At 38.7% G+C, this 13,846-nt stretch overlaps 1 protein-coding gene across 1 annotated transcript in view; it reads left to right on the top strand.

The window, feature by feature from the left end:
* Positions 1 to 13,846, top strand: part of Ptprr (protein tyrosine phosphatase receptor type R) — a 322,756-nt gene that overhangs the window by 281,141 nt on the left and 27,769 nt on the right. The gene's annotated exons all lie outside the window — the stretch shown is intronic.

Below are 13,846 nucleotides of genomic sequence, written 5' to 3'. Positions count from 1 at the left end.
ATATATACGTAAAACTAAAATAAATCTCTTAAAAATCAAGCATAGGAAAACAACCTAATCTAGTAACTATAAATGTATGTAGATGTTTTTAAATAAATCATATTTTCAAGAGAAAATACTATTAACTAGTCCAAGATGCATAATTGTTAAGGACTAAAGTTTGAAAGGCATGTGTGAAAGATTATTTCATGTAAATCATCTAACAGGTTGTAGCAGCTGTCTGTTAAATTGTGATTTTTGTTCACTTGAGCATTTTAATACTTGACTTAAGATATTAATATTTGTTCACTCACAGAAAAAGTCAGAAATGTGCTTTAGCTTGTTCTTTTTTAATTATTTTTAATCTTTGAAAGTTTTTATACATTTAGCACTGTATATTGATCATACCCATTCACCACTGCTTCCCTCCAACTCCCTTTAGTGCCCCTGCACAAAACTGGGGCCTTTTTAGGATTGAAGCTAAGGTTATCTGACAGAAAACATTCTTTGGGGAGTATGTAGAACGCAACATATTTTAAAGAAATCTAATATGAGCAGTTGGGAATATGTCAAAGCCCTACTGAATGACTACCCTTCTTCATCTCTAGGACCTTCAAGGTTATCATTCTTCAAGGACTGCTAAGGGTCAGATATGTATGTTCAGGGATCTACATTCAGAGTCTACAAGGGAATAGCACTCCTGTTCCTTCTGTTCAGTGTAACAATAATTTTTGAAGCTAACTTGTTGGTAGCATTCTCAGAGTCCACCATACCCACAGGAAAATCACGTGGATCTGTTGAAAGCTATAATAACGTCTAAAAAATTCCCACACTAAATTATGTTTGAGTTTTTTGTTTTTCTCTTTGACTACATAACTCGAAAATTGGAGAAGTAGGTCATTGGTTTGTTTATTTGTTTTTATCGTTTGGGGCCTCATATCTTTTTTAATGTTTGAGGTGTTATTACTAGGGGTATTGAAGTCAAACATGTTCAGTATCTTCTATGTGTAATCTGCTGCTTACCAATTTCCTGGAACCAGTCATAATCTAAAATATTGAGAGAAATATTTTAATTGTTCATTCATCTTTAAATTAAAATAAAAAATCCTTCATCCCCACACCCCTCAAAGATAAAAATTTAATACTATAAAGGGAACACTGATATTCTACAGATTAAAATGATACTGAGAAGTCTGGCCCAAAAAGGATGCACAGTAGGTTCATGCTACCGGGAAATGCTGTTTACTGAAAATCTGCCAACTTTCAATGTCATTGTTTTAAAAAGACAAAAATCATTTCCTCCAAAGAATACGGAGGTGGAGTTATCTTTAGAAGTTCCCACGCTTTATATTTTAATGAACTTTTTACTTTCTAATAAATAAAGAAATGAATAATTACCATTTTTATTTAATAATCCAAATAGTCTCAATTCCTTGCTTTTTAGAAAATGATAATTAATAAAAAGATTTGAATAGAACTGAAACATAGTTCTTATAATAAAAGAGACCTCGTTGCTGGAAAATTTATGGTCCTTCATTTAAATAAATCTCAACAAGAAGAAAACTCCATATGAAATAAAATAATATTGAAAACAGTGTTCAAAATCTTTTAGCATGAATTATTGCATTACTAGAGAAGGTAATTATAATACTTGAACCAGATAAGTGCAAAAATATCAAATAGTGGGGACTGGGGTTAGAGCTCAATAGTAGAGTTCTTGCTTAGGATGTGTGGGACCTGGATGTTGATCTCAAGGACCTGGATTTAAAAAATAAAAATAAAAAGACAATTCATGTTTAATCTTACTGTGATCACTCATGTCTGTAATCTTAGCACTTGGAAAGGATCACAAAGTCAAGGGCAGTCTTAAGATAAATAGTGAAACCCTGTTTAGAGAAAGAGAGAATTGCCTGCATGTTTGTAGGAAATCAAAGTCCTCACACACCCCAAAGGTCACTCACTGCACCTTTCTCCTCATCTAGGAAGGAAAACTTAGCACACCGCAGATATTGTAGAAGACGTTTCTATCCTCCCTCCCGCATTTATTGAATGTATGTGCTAAGCACCATCAGATGTAAATTCAGTTCATTTCCTATGAGAAAACTGACTCCTGAGAATAAGTCGTTTTACTTAGAATCTCCAAGTTAATGTGTGATGGAATCATGGAATCCATTGTTTAATTCAAGCTTGTTCAATGCCCAAGCCATACACTTGATCACTGCTCCAACATAATGGCAGGGCGAATAAGAAGTGTTAGAAGGCAAGCCTGGTCTTGAAATGCAGTACGATTCTGAGGTTACCTTTCTTGGAGTGGGCGAATTACCTGGTGACTTAGCCTAACATAATACTTTGAGTATTTAACACAGTCATAGCCTTTCTCTATGCATACATGAGCTTTTCCTCTGAGTAAATTGGGTAACATAAATGCTCTAACCCTTATTTTTATTGACTCGCTAATTCAACCATTGCAAACACTTTAATTTCAATTTCCCCTATAAAGAAATCACATTTTAACTTTTTCCTTTTTTCATTTCCTTCCCCCATCTGTCTGGTAAAATTATGAAAAAAAATTATATTTCTATTACTTTTTCAGCCAAAAAGCTAACACAATGCCTATGGGTCTAAAGTATGAATATCTGCTTAAGAGAAAAGCAGTGCCCCCAAATGACAGCACATGAAGCATTCAAGAAGCCACATCACGTGCCAGACAGGAGCATGGGTGGCAAGATGGGGAGTGAAGGGGATGAGACAAGACGGGAAGAGGTGGCAGCGGTGAGCAGGGGAGCAAAGTAAAACCTCTGGGTTTCCTCAGACGGGCAGCAAGGAGCCACTGAGGCTCTTTTGGTTGTAATTTGTGTGTTGTCAGGTACATAGTTGGTAGAGAACATAGGATTTTGATTTGAGAAACACAAGGGGAAGTGGGGGGGGTAGGTTAGAAAGCAACAGTCCAGCTAAGAAATAATAAGGAACTGGACTGAGGCAGTGGCAGAGAACTGAGAAAAGGGAACAGATTCACAGATTTAAGAGGCATTCCAGAGGTAGATGCCACAGTGCTTTGTTATGGTTGAAGGTGAGAAATGTGGTTGAAGGTGACTCTGGTTTGGGGAGCTGAATGGATGGTGAGCCCCCAGTTGAGGGAATAAGGGAAGAAAATGAACCTCAGTTTTCAAGTAGGAAGTTCCAGAGACTGTTGTATGGTAGAGGAGTGAGAAATATGGGTCTAGAGCACTGGAGAGATGTGCAGGCAAGAGACAGAGATGGGACGCAGGGTGGTTAAAGGCAGGGAAAGGCAATGAATTGACACAGAATGGAAGAGGGATTCACATCGCGTTGTATGTTCTGTTTTTAACATTAGATTATGTGCATCCTCTGCATCATAATTCATCAGAACATTACTTTAAATAACTACTGAAATTCCATTGTGTGGGTATACTAAAACATATGTAGTCACTTCCTTATTAATAGACATTTAAATTCTAATTTTTTGTCCACACTGCTGATTAGTTCATTAAGATCTATTTATAGAAGTGAAATTGCCTGACCAAGTCTTGTGAACTTTCGAAAGAGTGTATTCCCAATGTGTTTTCCAGATGCATACCTAATCATGTCATCATCTTCAATGCCTGAACTTCTCCAGCTAACCTAGGGGCATTCAGTACATAGGGCCTCTTCATAAGACACCAGCGCTATATCTATTTGTGTACACACACACATTCATTTAACAAATATTTATCAACTACCAAGACAAGCAAAAGTACTTGGACAAAAACCAAGAAAAATCCTTCCCTTCACAGAGATTATAAGTCAAAAGGGACCACAACAAACATAAACTGAATAAATATTATCTGTAGTCCTATACAGTAGTATCAGTATACACAATAGTTTACATATCAGCATGGCTATTAAATATTATATCAGCATCATTAATGCATACTGTCAGAAAAATGATAGGGAAAGGTAAGAGAAATAAGAGAGTTTGTAAAGTCAAATCAGGTGGTAATTGTGGGCACCATCAATCAAAGCATGTGAAGAAATGAATCAAATCCAGGTCTGGCAAAGAAACAACTAGTGGAAACGAATGGAAACACTATGATTTTCCTGGTGGGTTTGGGGAAGGGCAGGGAAGACAGTGGGGCTAAAGACAAGCAGGCAAAGGAGAGGGAGCTAAGAGATCAAAGGTGGAACTGCTGCTTGGAAATAACCTCTGGAGGCAGTGAATACAGTGTGCACATCTGGGGACAAATGCCAGCGGACCTTGCTGGAGTCTTAGGTCTACCTCAAGTTCACAAAGACGCTGAAAGGGCTTAAGCAATAGTTGATGTATGAGTACCTTTATATAATAGCACTATATGAATCTAAGCTATTGTTTTACTAGCCTAACATATTTTTTAATTTATAGACCACAAACAGCAAGAATCATATTAGCACAAAAGAAATAATTGCATAATTGTATTAAACTACAGTTCTTATAGATGCTGTTGATTAGTTAGCCACATTACAGGAAAAAGGTGGGGTTTTTTTTGGGTTTTTTTTTTCCAATATCAGTTCTAAGTATATCCCTTGATCTCCTTAATTTTCAGTTCAAAATGTGATGTGCATTCAGATATGGGAATAAGCTATTTAACATTGTATTAGTTACTTGTCTCACTGTGATAAATTACCTTGATTAAAACAGTTTAAGTAAGGAAAAATTTATTGTGGCTCACAATTCAGGCTACAATCCCTCATGGCTGGGGAAATCACAGAGGCAGGAGCTTGAGGCAGCTGGTTACACTACATCCCCAAGCAGGAAGCAAAGGAGGAGGATTGCTAGTGCTCAGCTCACTTTCTCTTTTTCATTCAATCCAGGACCCCAACCCATAGAATGGTGCTGACCATTTTCAAGGATCTTCCTATTTCAATGACTTAACCTAAATAATCCCTCACAGGCATGCCCAGAGGTTAATCTCCTCAGTGATTCTAGATCCTGTGAAGTAGACCATCAATATAAACCATCGCAAATATATAAATGAATTATGTTTTAAAATAAAAGATATTTTTAGTAATGATAAATGTTTAGGATGATGACTCTGCCAATTACCCTAATCTGATCATTATACATTACATATATATGTACTCAAATATCACATTGTACCCTGTAAATATGAACAATTGTTATGTGTCAAATAAAAATACTTACATTAAAAAGTAGACCTTTTTAAACCAAACATTTGAAGAGAAAGCAATTTTTCTAATAAAATATTATCAACAAAGGCTTGTGAGATGACTTGGTGGGTAAAGGTATCTGTCACCAATCCTCATGAGCTGAGTTCAATTCCCAGAACCCACAGGAGACAGAGTTAATCAATTCCCACAAATTTTCCTCTGGCTTCCACATAAGTGCCAGGGTATGGGCTCACTCATATACCTACACATGCGCATACACACATACAAACAGTGTAAACGTAAAAAAAATTAACAAAATATTGATTTTGCTATGTTGTATTCTAAATATACAAAAGGAAAATAAATCTTTATTATTTATAATTAAGTTAAAAATTTAGAAATTTGGGGCTGGAGAGATGGCTCAGCAGTTAAGAGCACTGGTTGTTCTTGAGAAGACCCAAGCTCAAATCCTAACACCCACATGGCAGCTAACAACCATTCATAACTCCAGTCCCAGGGGATCCAATACCCTCTTCTGTCCTTGATGGGCACTGCACAACACAGGTGCACTCCGACACATGCAAGCATAATACTCATACACATAAAATAAAATTTAAATAATTAGAATTCAAGTTTGGTAATTGAGAAGGTTCATCAACATATATACAATGTCTAGAAACAGGGATGTTTGGTCTTCCAAATAATTAATATTTTCTAAGCATTAACAGTGTGCTTAGAAATCAATCCTTGCAATGCAAATGAAAGTACTGAAACGCAGAGACTAAGCAACTTGCCCAGGGCCAGCCACCTGCCTCCCGGGTCCCCGTGCTCCTTGCCACTGTGCTTTGCTACTTCCTCAAGTCTTGTTCTTAGGAGTGGGAAAGAGCAGGCTGCAGTGCAGGAAGTGGTTATGACCAAAGAGCTATGTGTCATTGCTTGCAGTCAAGGTTAAAATCTCTCACCATTCTTTGCTAGGCATGGCTGCACACATCTGTCATCCCAGTACTCAGAGAGGTGGAGGCAGGAGAATCAAGAGTTCTAGGTTAGACTAAGCTATATAGTTTGACTCTGTCTCATAGATCTGTTCAAGGGAGTAGCACTCAGCTTTCCTAAAGGACCAGGATTAAATGTCACAGATGCTATCAGTGGGCAACTAATTCAGGGGCATAAACTGGATTCACAAGAGAAACTAGAATCTAACACAAGACAACACAGAAAGAACAAAAACCCACTAAATGGGAGTAAAGAGAACAAAACCACTGTAAAAGCAGCAGCAAGATGCCCTGCCCCACATACCTTCTGACTAAGACCCTTTTGATGCACCATGGCCTGACACTATCCAGCAATGCCAGGCTGCCTCAGCTCATTTCTTGGGTACCTAAAGACTTCAAAGTTATGCCATCTGTGCAATTAAAGAAGGCAGAAATCCTGAGACAGAAAACACCATATTCTGTACAACCCAGAGAGAATAATCTACAACAACCATATTTTCAGTTTTCAGGAGAGAGAGAGAGAGAGAGAGAGAGAACATCATCAAATCAGGTGCTCACAACAGCCACCAGAAACCAACTGGCAAGTTCAGCCATAGAGAAAAAGCTCAGTTGGGAGCTCCAGCTGTCTTCCTCAACTTTCCCAGTAGATGATACAGAACACTCCTGTAGGGGTGAAGAAACTTCCCCTCTGCTCTCTGAAGTTTCAGTAATCCAGTATGCTAGAATAAGCAGACAGAGATTCACAGGAAAAGAGGCACATAAATGTTTCACTTGCACTAGGACATCACAAGAATGAAAAGTAAGCACTCTCCCAATGAGATATTAAAACTTACAGTTTTCATAAGAGAGAGAAATGCATGGTGCAGTCCATGTTAAAGAAATGTGTTGTGGGGAGGAGTTCTTGTTTTATTTAGTCTTCTGTTTTCTTTTTGTTTGTTTACTTGTTTTTATTTTTTGACACAGGGTCTTGGTATGTAGCCCAGGCTAGCCTCAAATTCATGCTCCTCTTACTTCAGCCTTCTGAATGCTGGGATTGCAGGAGTGAACCAACATGCCTGCCTGAGAAACTGTTTTTAAGAGAGACAAATGGTCCAAAGAATAGATAATAGCCTTGAACAAAGTTCAACTGTACTCCGGGTGTGGTATCACCTCTTGTCTTCTTTCCTCAGAGTGAATCTTCCCTGTTTGAGATTATGGGGAGGGGTTTGCATTCCTTCTGGAAGAACTTCCCTCTTTTAGATAAGGGAACTTCACAGGGAGTTCCTGTAGTGCTGGGGGGAGGGGGCTGGAAGGGGGTGAGAGGCTTGGTGGGATGGGGTGTCTGAGAGACTTAGCTCTGAGGCTGCTGCTTTGGCTCCAGGTACTGAACACCTCATAACACCTTACCTTATCACTTGTATCCTTTTCTGAATCTCAGCCCAGCCAAACACAATCACTAACTTCTCTTTTCATAAATGCTTACATTCCAAATATAACTTTGCACCTAAATTCTAAGCTGTCCTGTTAGAGTCAAACTGTTTTGGCCTGTTGTAGCTATAGTTACTAAGCTTCTTTCAGACAATTAATAAAAAAAACTTTTTTTAAATTTAGCTCAGTGGTACAGTATTTGCCTGACTCTGGCTTCAGTCTCTAGCACTGAGAGAAAAAGAGAAAGAGAGACAGAGAGAGAGACAGAGAGACAGAGAAACAGAGAAACAGAGACAATGGGACAGAAAAAAAAAACTTGTTTTATCTTAAAACGTGTATTTGCTCATATTAAAATATGTTCACTTTTGGCGGTAAGGATATGACAGAGTCAGTAAAGTATCTTCCACATAAGCATGAGGACTTGAATTTGAGCCCCAGAGGCCATGTGAAAAAGCCAAGTAAAATGGTATATATATGTAACCTCAATGCTGGAGAGGTGGAGACAAGAAGATACTGGGAATGGATCTAGCGGATCCAGACCAATGAGAGATCCTGCCCCAAAATAAAGCAGCCAACACCTGAGTATCGACACCCTAGGTTGTCCTCTGGCTTCCCCACACATGTGTACACATGCGCACACAGCCCACACACGTGTGCACACACATCAAAAATTTATTTACTTTTGATAACGGAGCTCAGTCTTTTTTGAGTGTTGTTCTGAAGCTGGGGTTCTAGGTCTTAAAATTTGTATTCACATTATAAAAATTTCCCACTTTTTTTTTTAAGTGTGAGAGTTTACAGAAAAGCCTGCAAAACAATCACAATGAAAAATCACAGGTTTTTCAGAATAAAATTTTTACAGTTGTTAAACTTCTGTCTGATTTGACTGTAATTTTGTTTACTGATTCACATTTTTCACCAGTAGTTTAGCTGGGTGTGGTGGTACATGCTCATAATCTCAACTTTTGGAAGCTGAAGGATCACGTGTTTAAGGATAGGCTGTGCTACATTTTGAGATCCCATCTCATGCTCCCTGCCCTTCCAAAAGGTATAATGTGACACAAAAATGTTCAGAAACAGAAATATAGGTTCAAAGCGGCAAGGAAAAGTATTTTTTCACTTAAGTTCAATGAAGAACGGGCAGCCATGTCAGATTTATGCTGATTCCTTATGTTGGAGTAATACTCATGACTGAAGCCCATTGTTGAAATGATTGGACAAGAGGGTCAGTGAGATGGAGCACACACTCCCCGTCCTCTGTGTGCCATTCCTCTTACCAGGTATGGAGAAAAATCCTCTTGAACAAACATCTTGCCTTAAGATTTATTCTCCAATAAATCAAAAAGGTGTGGAAGGTCAATGTTTTCAGATTTGCACTTGCTTTGGAGGAGAGGACTTCTAGTTTCTATGACTAGAAGTTTCTATGACATATTCTAGTGTCTATGACTTGCCACCTTGGAGGAGACAGGGGAACCAGAGACAGGAAAGAGGAAGGAGGGCTAAGAGATGCTTTGCTTCTGCAGCCACCTCTAAGGCCATCAGTGCCCTCAGTGACTGGGCATACCAAAGCACATGCTTCTGGGTGTTGTTTAATTAGCTGCAACACATTTTCTATTTCACTGATTTTTGTATCACTTAAGTGAACGATGAGTTTCAAGGATAAATACAACCGGAGCTGGAGAGATGGCTCGGGGGTTAAGAGCACTGACTGCTCTTGCGGAGGACCTGGGTTCGACTCCCAGCACCCATATGGCGGCTACAAACTGTCCCTAACTCCAGTTCTAGGGGAATCCAAAGCCCTCTTCTGACCTCCGCGTCATTGCGTGACAGAGGTACACTCATGTACATGCAGGCAATGTAGTCCCAGCACTTGGGAGGCAGAGGCAGGCGGATCTCTGTGAGTTCAAGGCCAGCCTGGTCTACATAGTGAGTTCCAGGATAGCTGGGGCTACAGGAGGACCCTGATTCAAAAAGACAAAAAAAGAAAAGGAAAATAAATAAATAAATACAACTACTATCGTAAAGAGGCATCAGTATAAATGCAACGCAGTGATCATGAAGCTCCATGCCTGATAACAGAAGATTTAAGTTCAGAAAGAGCAGACCAACAGCTCACAGCATCATGTGAGCATCAATATATTTTACAGAGAGAGTCGGTGTAGAAATCAAAGAGGGAAGAGCAGAATTCATAGTCCTACTCTCCAATGAATTTTCCAAGAGACTACTACCAACACCTAGAACCTTAGTCTCCTCGACTATAAAATTACTTAAAAATTAACACCTGCTACTCCAGTCTGCCTACCTCAAAGGGTAATGAAAGGGAACAAAAGGCAGATTGCTGGTAAAAGTACTTTTAATAGTGAATCATGTCTGTTAGTAATATTGAGCGGATGCACTAAACATAATAATGCCTTTGATAATTTTAGACAATCAGCCCCAATTCTATCCCTTTCTTATAAACTAATCAAACCTAAATGAGACTAAGTATGTGTTTATAAATTCGAAGCCATTTTCTATGTGATGGTACATGTCTGTGGCACATAGAGCAAACATCTCCTTGATTTTAAATACATAAAATCTAAAAGGAAAATAACTTTAAAATAGGAATTTTATTCCTGGTAATTAAATTCCTAACTATACAAGTTCCATGCAAGCTCAAACCAGACAAAATCCCACATAGACATGGAGACATAAGAAAGAAATTCCAATTTAACCTAAGGAACTCTTGGCAACGGATGGCTGCTGGGAGGGAGACAGTCTCTTTCAAGGACCTAGTTGGTTAACCAGACTCCAGTGGATGGACCCACACTGAAGGACAATTGGGGAACAAATTAGACTACAGACCTTATTTTAAATATATATATTATATTAACTGAGAGACATGTGGAGACACAAATCAGACTCTATAGAGCCTGTATTGTATATAGGCTGTATTATATATACAGTGGAGTACATTAAATTTGGAGTGGGGCAATGGGGGAGGTGTGAATGGGAGAGGGAATCTAAATACCATCAAATTATATTGTATGAAAATCCACACAAAGTCAATTTCAGGCGTGGTGGCGCACGCCTGTAGTCACAGCACTTGGGAGGCAGAGGCAGGCATCTCTGTGAGACTGGTAAGACTTCTCATAAAGAAAAAACCAGAATATCTCCAAATAATTTACAGCTAATCACAGTGTAAAACAAAAAAAAAAAAAAAAAAAAAAAATTCCTAGCTAAGCCTCCTTCCTCAAACACAAGTACTCCTAACTCAATAGGCATAATGGAGGATAACTTCATAAAAGCTCATAAAATATGAATTTACAGTCCTTCCTTTTACATCTTTTACATTCCACTTTTTCTATTAAATCACTGATTTAAAAAAAAAAAAGCAATTAACATCCACAATCTTTGCAGTCTGGTAATTACTTGTCTGAACAGGATATGCACAATCCTCTAAAAATCATTTTCTCCTCCAAATTGTGGATTCTTGGGATTAATAGACAATTTTACTGAAAGGGTAAGCCTTGATAACAGAACAATGGTATTGATCTGGGTTATATTCACCTAGACAGCGTGCTATTGTGAATTAGCCACAGTTACTGCGGTTTCACAGTATTATCTGTAAGACAGCATTTTCCTTCCTTGTATTTTCTGCTTCTTTCATATCATTGTTACCACCACAATAGAGAAGTCCTAAAACGTAGTTCAGGAAAATAATTTGAACCTGAACTTGGGCCTCTTGAAACAACTACATCTGTTGTTAGCTCCCCGCCCCCCCGGCCCCGACACACACACACACCAAGCTCATATTCAAAAGCACTCACACTTATCTGGTCTTTTTCTCCTTTCTTCAAAAGTGGGGGGAGGGGGCTGTCAGTGTGTAAAAATAAGCTATTGTATCTTAGAAAGGAGATGGGATGCTAATTAAGGGTTGTTTGAATGAGCAACTCACATTGCACTGTCGGCTGGGAGCCGGCTGTCAATTGCTTTTTTGGTAAGGAATCAAGGAAAATGTTCAAGAAGGCCAGGCAAGCCTGGAAGAAAAGAGAACCATGTTTCCATTTATCTAGTAGTGCAGCGCCCTGTTGAGTATCAAGAAAGTCAGGGTGCAGTAGGCAAGCCCCTGACTGGCAAATTTTCCCTTCCTTTTCTCTGGTCAACTCTTTTATCAAGATTGTATCCATTTTTCTGGACTCATCTGGGTAGCAGGAGTGCTGGATACACAATAGCTTGGGAAATAACTGCTGCTGAGTTTGAATCCCAAGCACCCACATAAAAAGCCTGGCATTGTTAAGAAACCCTAGAGCCAAAGGGGGTGGGTACAGATGGGAGGATTGTGGGGACTTCCTGGCTGCCAGCCTAGCTACAGGTTCAGTTGTCTCAAGAGAAGGAGGTGAAGACAGGCAGAGCAGGAGGTCTTCCTCTGCCCCCTGCACACCACTGTGCAGGCACCCACACAAATGTGCACAACACACACACACACACACACACACACACACACACAATATCCAGGGCAATTTTAGATATTTACCAACATGTAGGTGGAGTGGGAAATAAGTCACTCTATCTTTAAACAAAAAGGATTTCTTTTAAATGTTTAAATTTTATTTATTATTGGGACAGCAGTATGCCTAAGTCAGAGAACTTAGTGGAGTTCCTTCCCTGTGGGATCCAGGGTTCAAACTCAGGTTATCAGGTTTGATGGATAGCCTGAGCCTTTATCAGCATGAAATCAGACAGATGAAGCCTCTAGTTTGATTGCCTAGCAACATGGAGTAGCACGTAACTAAAGCTGAAATGACATACTTCACTGGAAAGGTTCAAAGCAGGAGAATATATGTAACTATTGTATATATATATATATATGTATATATATATATATATATTTATTGTAATGAATGAGAGAAGCTGTGGTTCCCCAGGGGAGCTGACTTTCTTCTGGTGCCTGTGTGCAGAGTAGGTGGACTCAGCATTATAAAACCCTGGAGGTGTGCTTCGGATGCAGTGCTCATCTCTACCTTGAGTTTCGTGAATCAATAAACATTTTGCTAATTTCTTGAATTGATATGCTTTTTTTCCAAGTATATTTATATACTTTTATAATACATGTAAAGAACTGTGTCAGGGATGGAAAGATGGCTCAGTGGTTAAGAACACTGTTCTTGCAGAAGACCTGGGTTCGAGTCCCAGCACCCACATGGCAGCTAACAACTGTCCGTAACTCCAGTTCCAGGGGATCCGACAGCCTCTCCTGCCCTCTGCAAGCATTGCAAGATACAGGTGCACTTTCAGACATGCAGGCATAACACTCATACACATAAAAAATAATAAATGAAATATTTTTTTAAAGTTTTAAAAAAGAACTAAGTTTCTTGAGTACTAAATATTGCAGACTGAAGGCAATATGTGAAAGAATTTCTACAAAAATTTGTGTATATTTGGGAAAAATATGGTACTTAAATAACAATTGTGAACATTTCTAAAATTAGTATTACTTCCCTGGGCATTCCAAATAAGACATTAATCTATCTCTATCTCTCTCTCTCTCTCTCTCTCTCTCTCTCTCCCTTTCTCCCTCCCTCCCTCCCTCCATCTACTTCCCAGGTGCTGGGTTTACCTGCTTACACAACCATGCCTGACAAAACATGAACTTTCATCCCTTACATTTTAATTCTTAAAATATGGGATTAAAAAGATAATAGTTCATTTTCAGTTGTTTATCTAGACAGGCATGGTGGTACACACCTATAATTCCAGCACTTAGGAGACAAAGGGAGAAGGCACAGGAGTTCCAGGACAGACTAGGTTACATAATAGAGCCCTGTCTCAATATAAAAACAAAAACAACAGAAACTGAATAGTCCAGTTGCAGTTATTTTAAAGGTAAAATTATAGGCATTATGAACTTTCTCATATACTTGCATCTCATTTTACAGTTTTCTTTTAATATAGTGCCTAGGTAAAAAATAACAATAAAATAATATTTAGTGTATGAAAATTTCATCACTTGGATTAATGATCAAGTACTCACTAACTTTAAAATGTAGCAACAAGGACCAGTAAGATGGTTTGGCAGGTGAATGCACTTGCCACCAAGCCTGGCAACATGATTGCTCCTTGAGACCCACATGGTAGGAGAGAACCAACTCCTGCAACTCGTCCTCTGACCTCCACACCTGTGCTGTGACATGAGCATGCCCACACATATACATGTATGCACACACACACAACAAATAAAATACAATATGAATAATTATAGCAATAATAATAATGATGTTTTTTAAGTGTTTGCTGTATGCCTGGCTGTGTCCTAAGTACTTTCCATGTATTAAATCATG

Source organism: Nannospalax galili, unplaced genomic scaffold, assembly GCF_000622305.1.
Source record: "Nannospalax galili isolate Female #2095 unplaced genomic scaffold, S.galili_v1.0 scaffold74, whole genome shotgun sequence".
Taxonomy (NCBI): Eukaryota; Metazoa; Chordata; class Mammalia; order Rodentia; family Spalacidae; genus Nannospalax; species Nannospalax galili.
The sequence above is the reverse complement of the archived record's forward strand: the minus strand, read 5'-3'. Positions and strand labels throughout refer to the sequence as shown.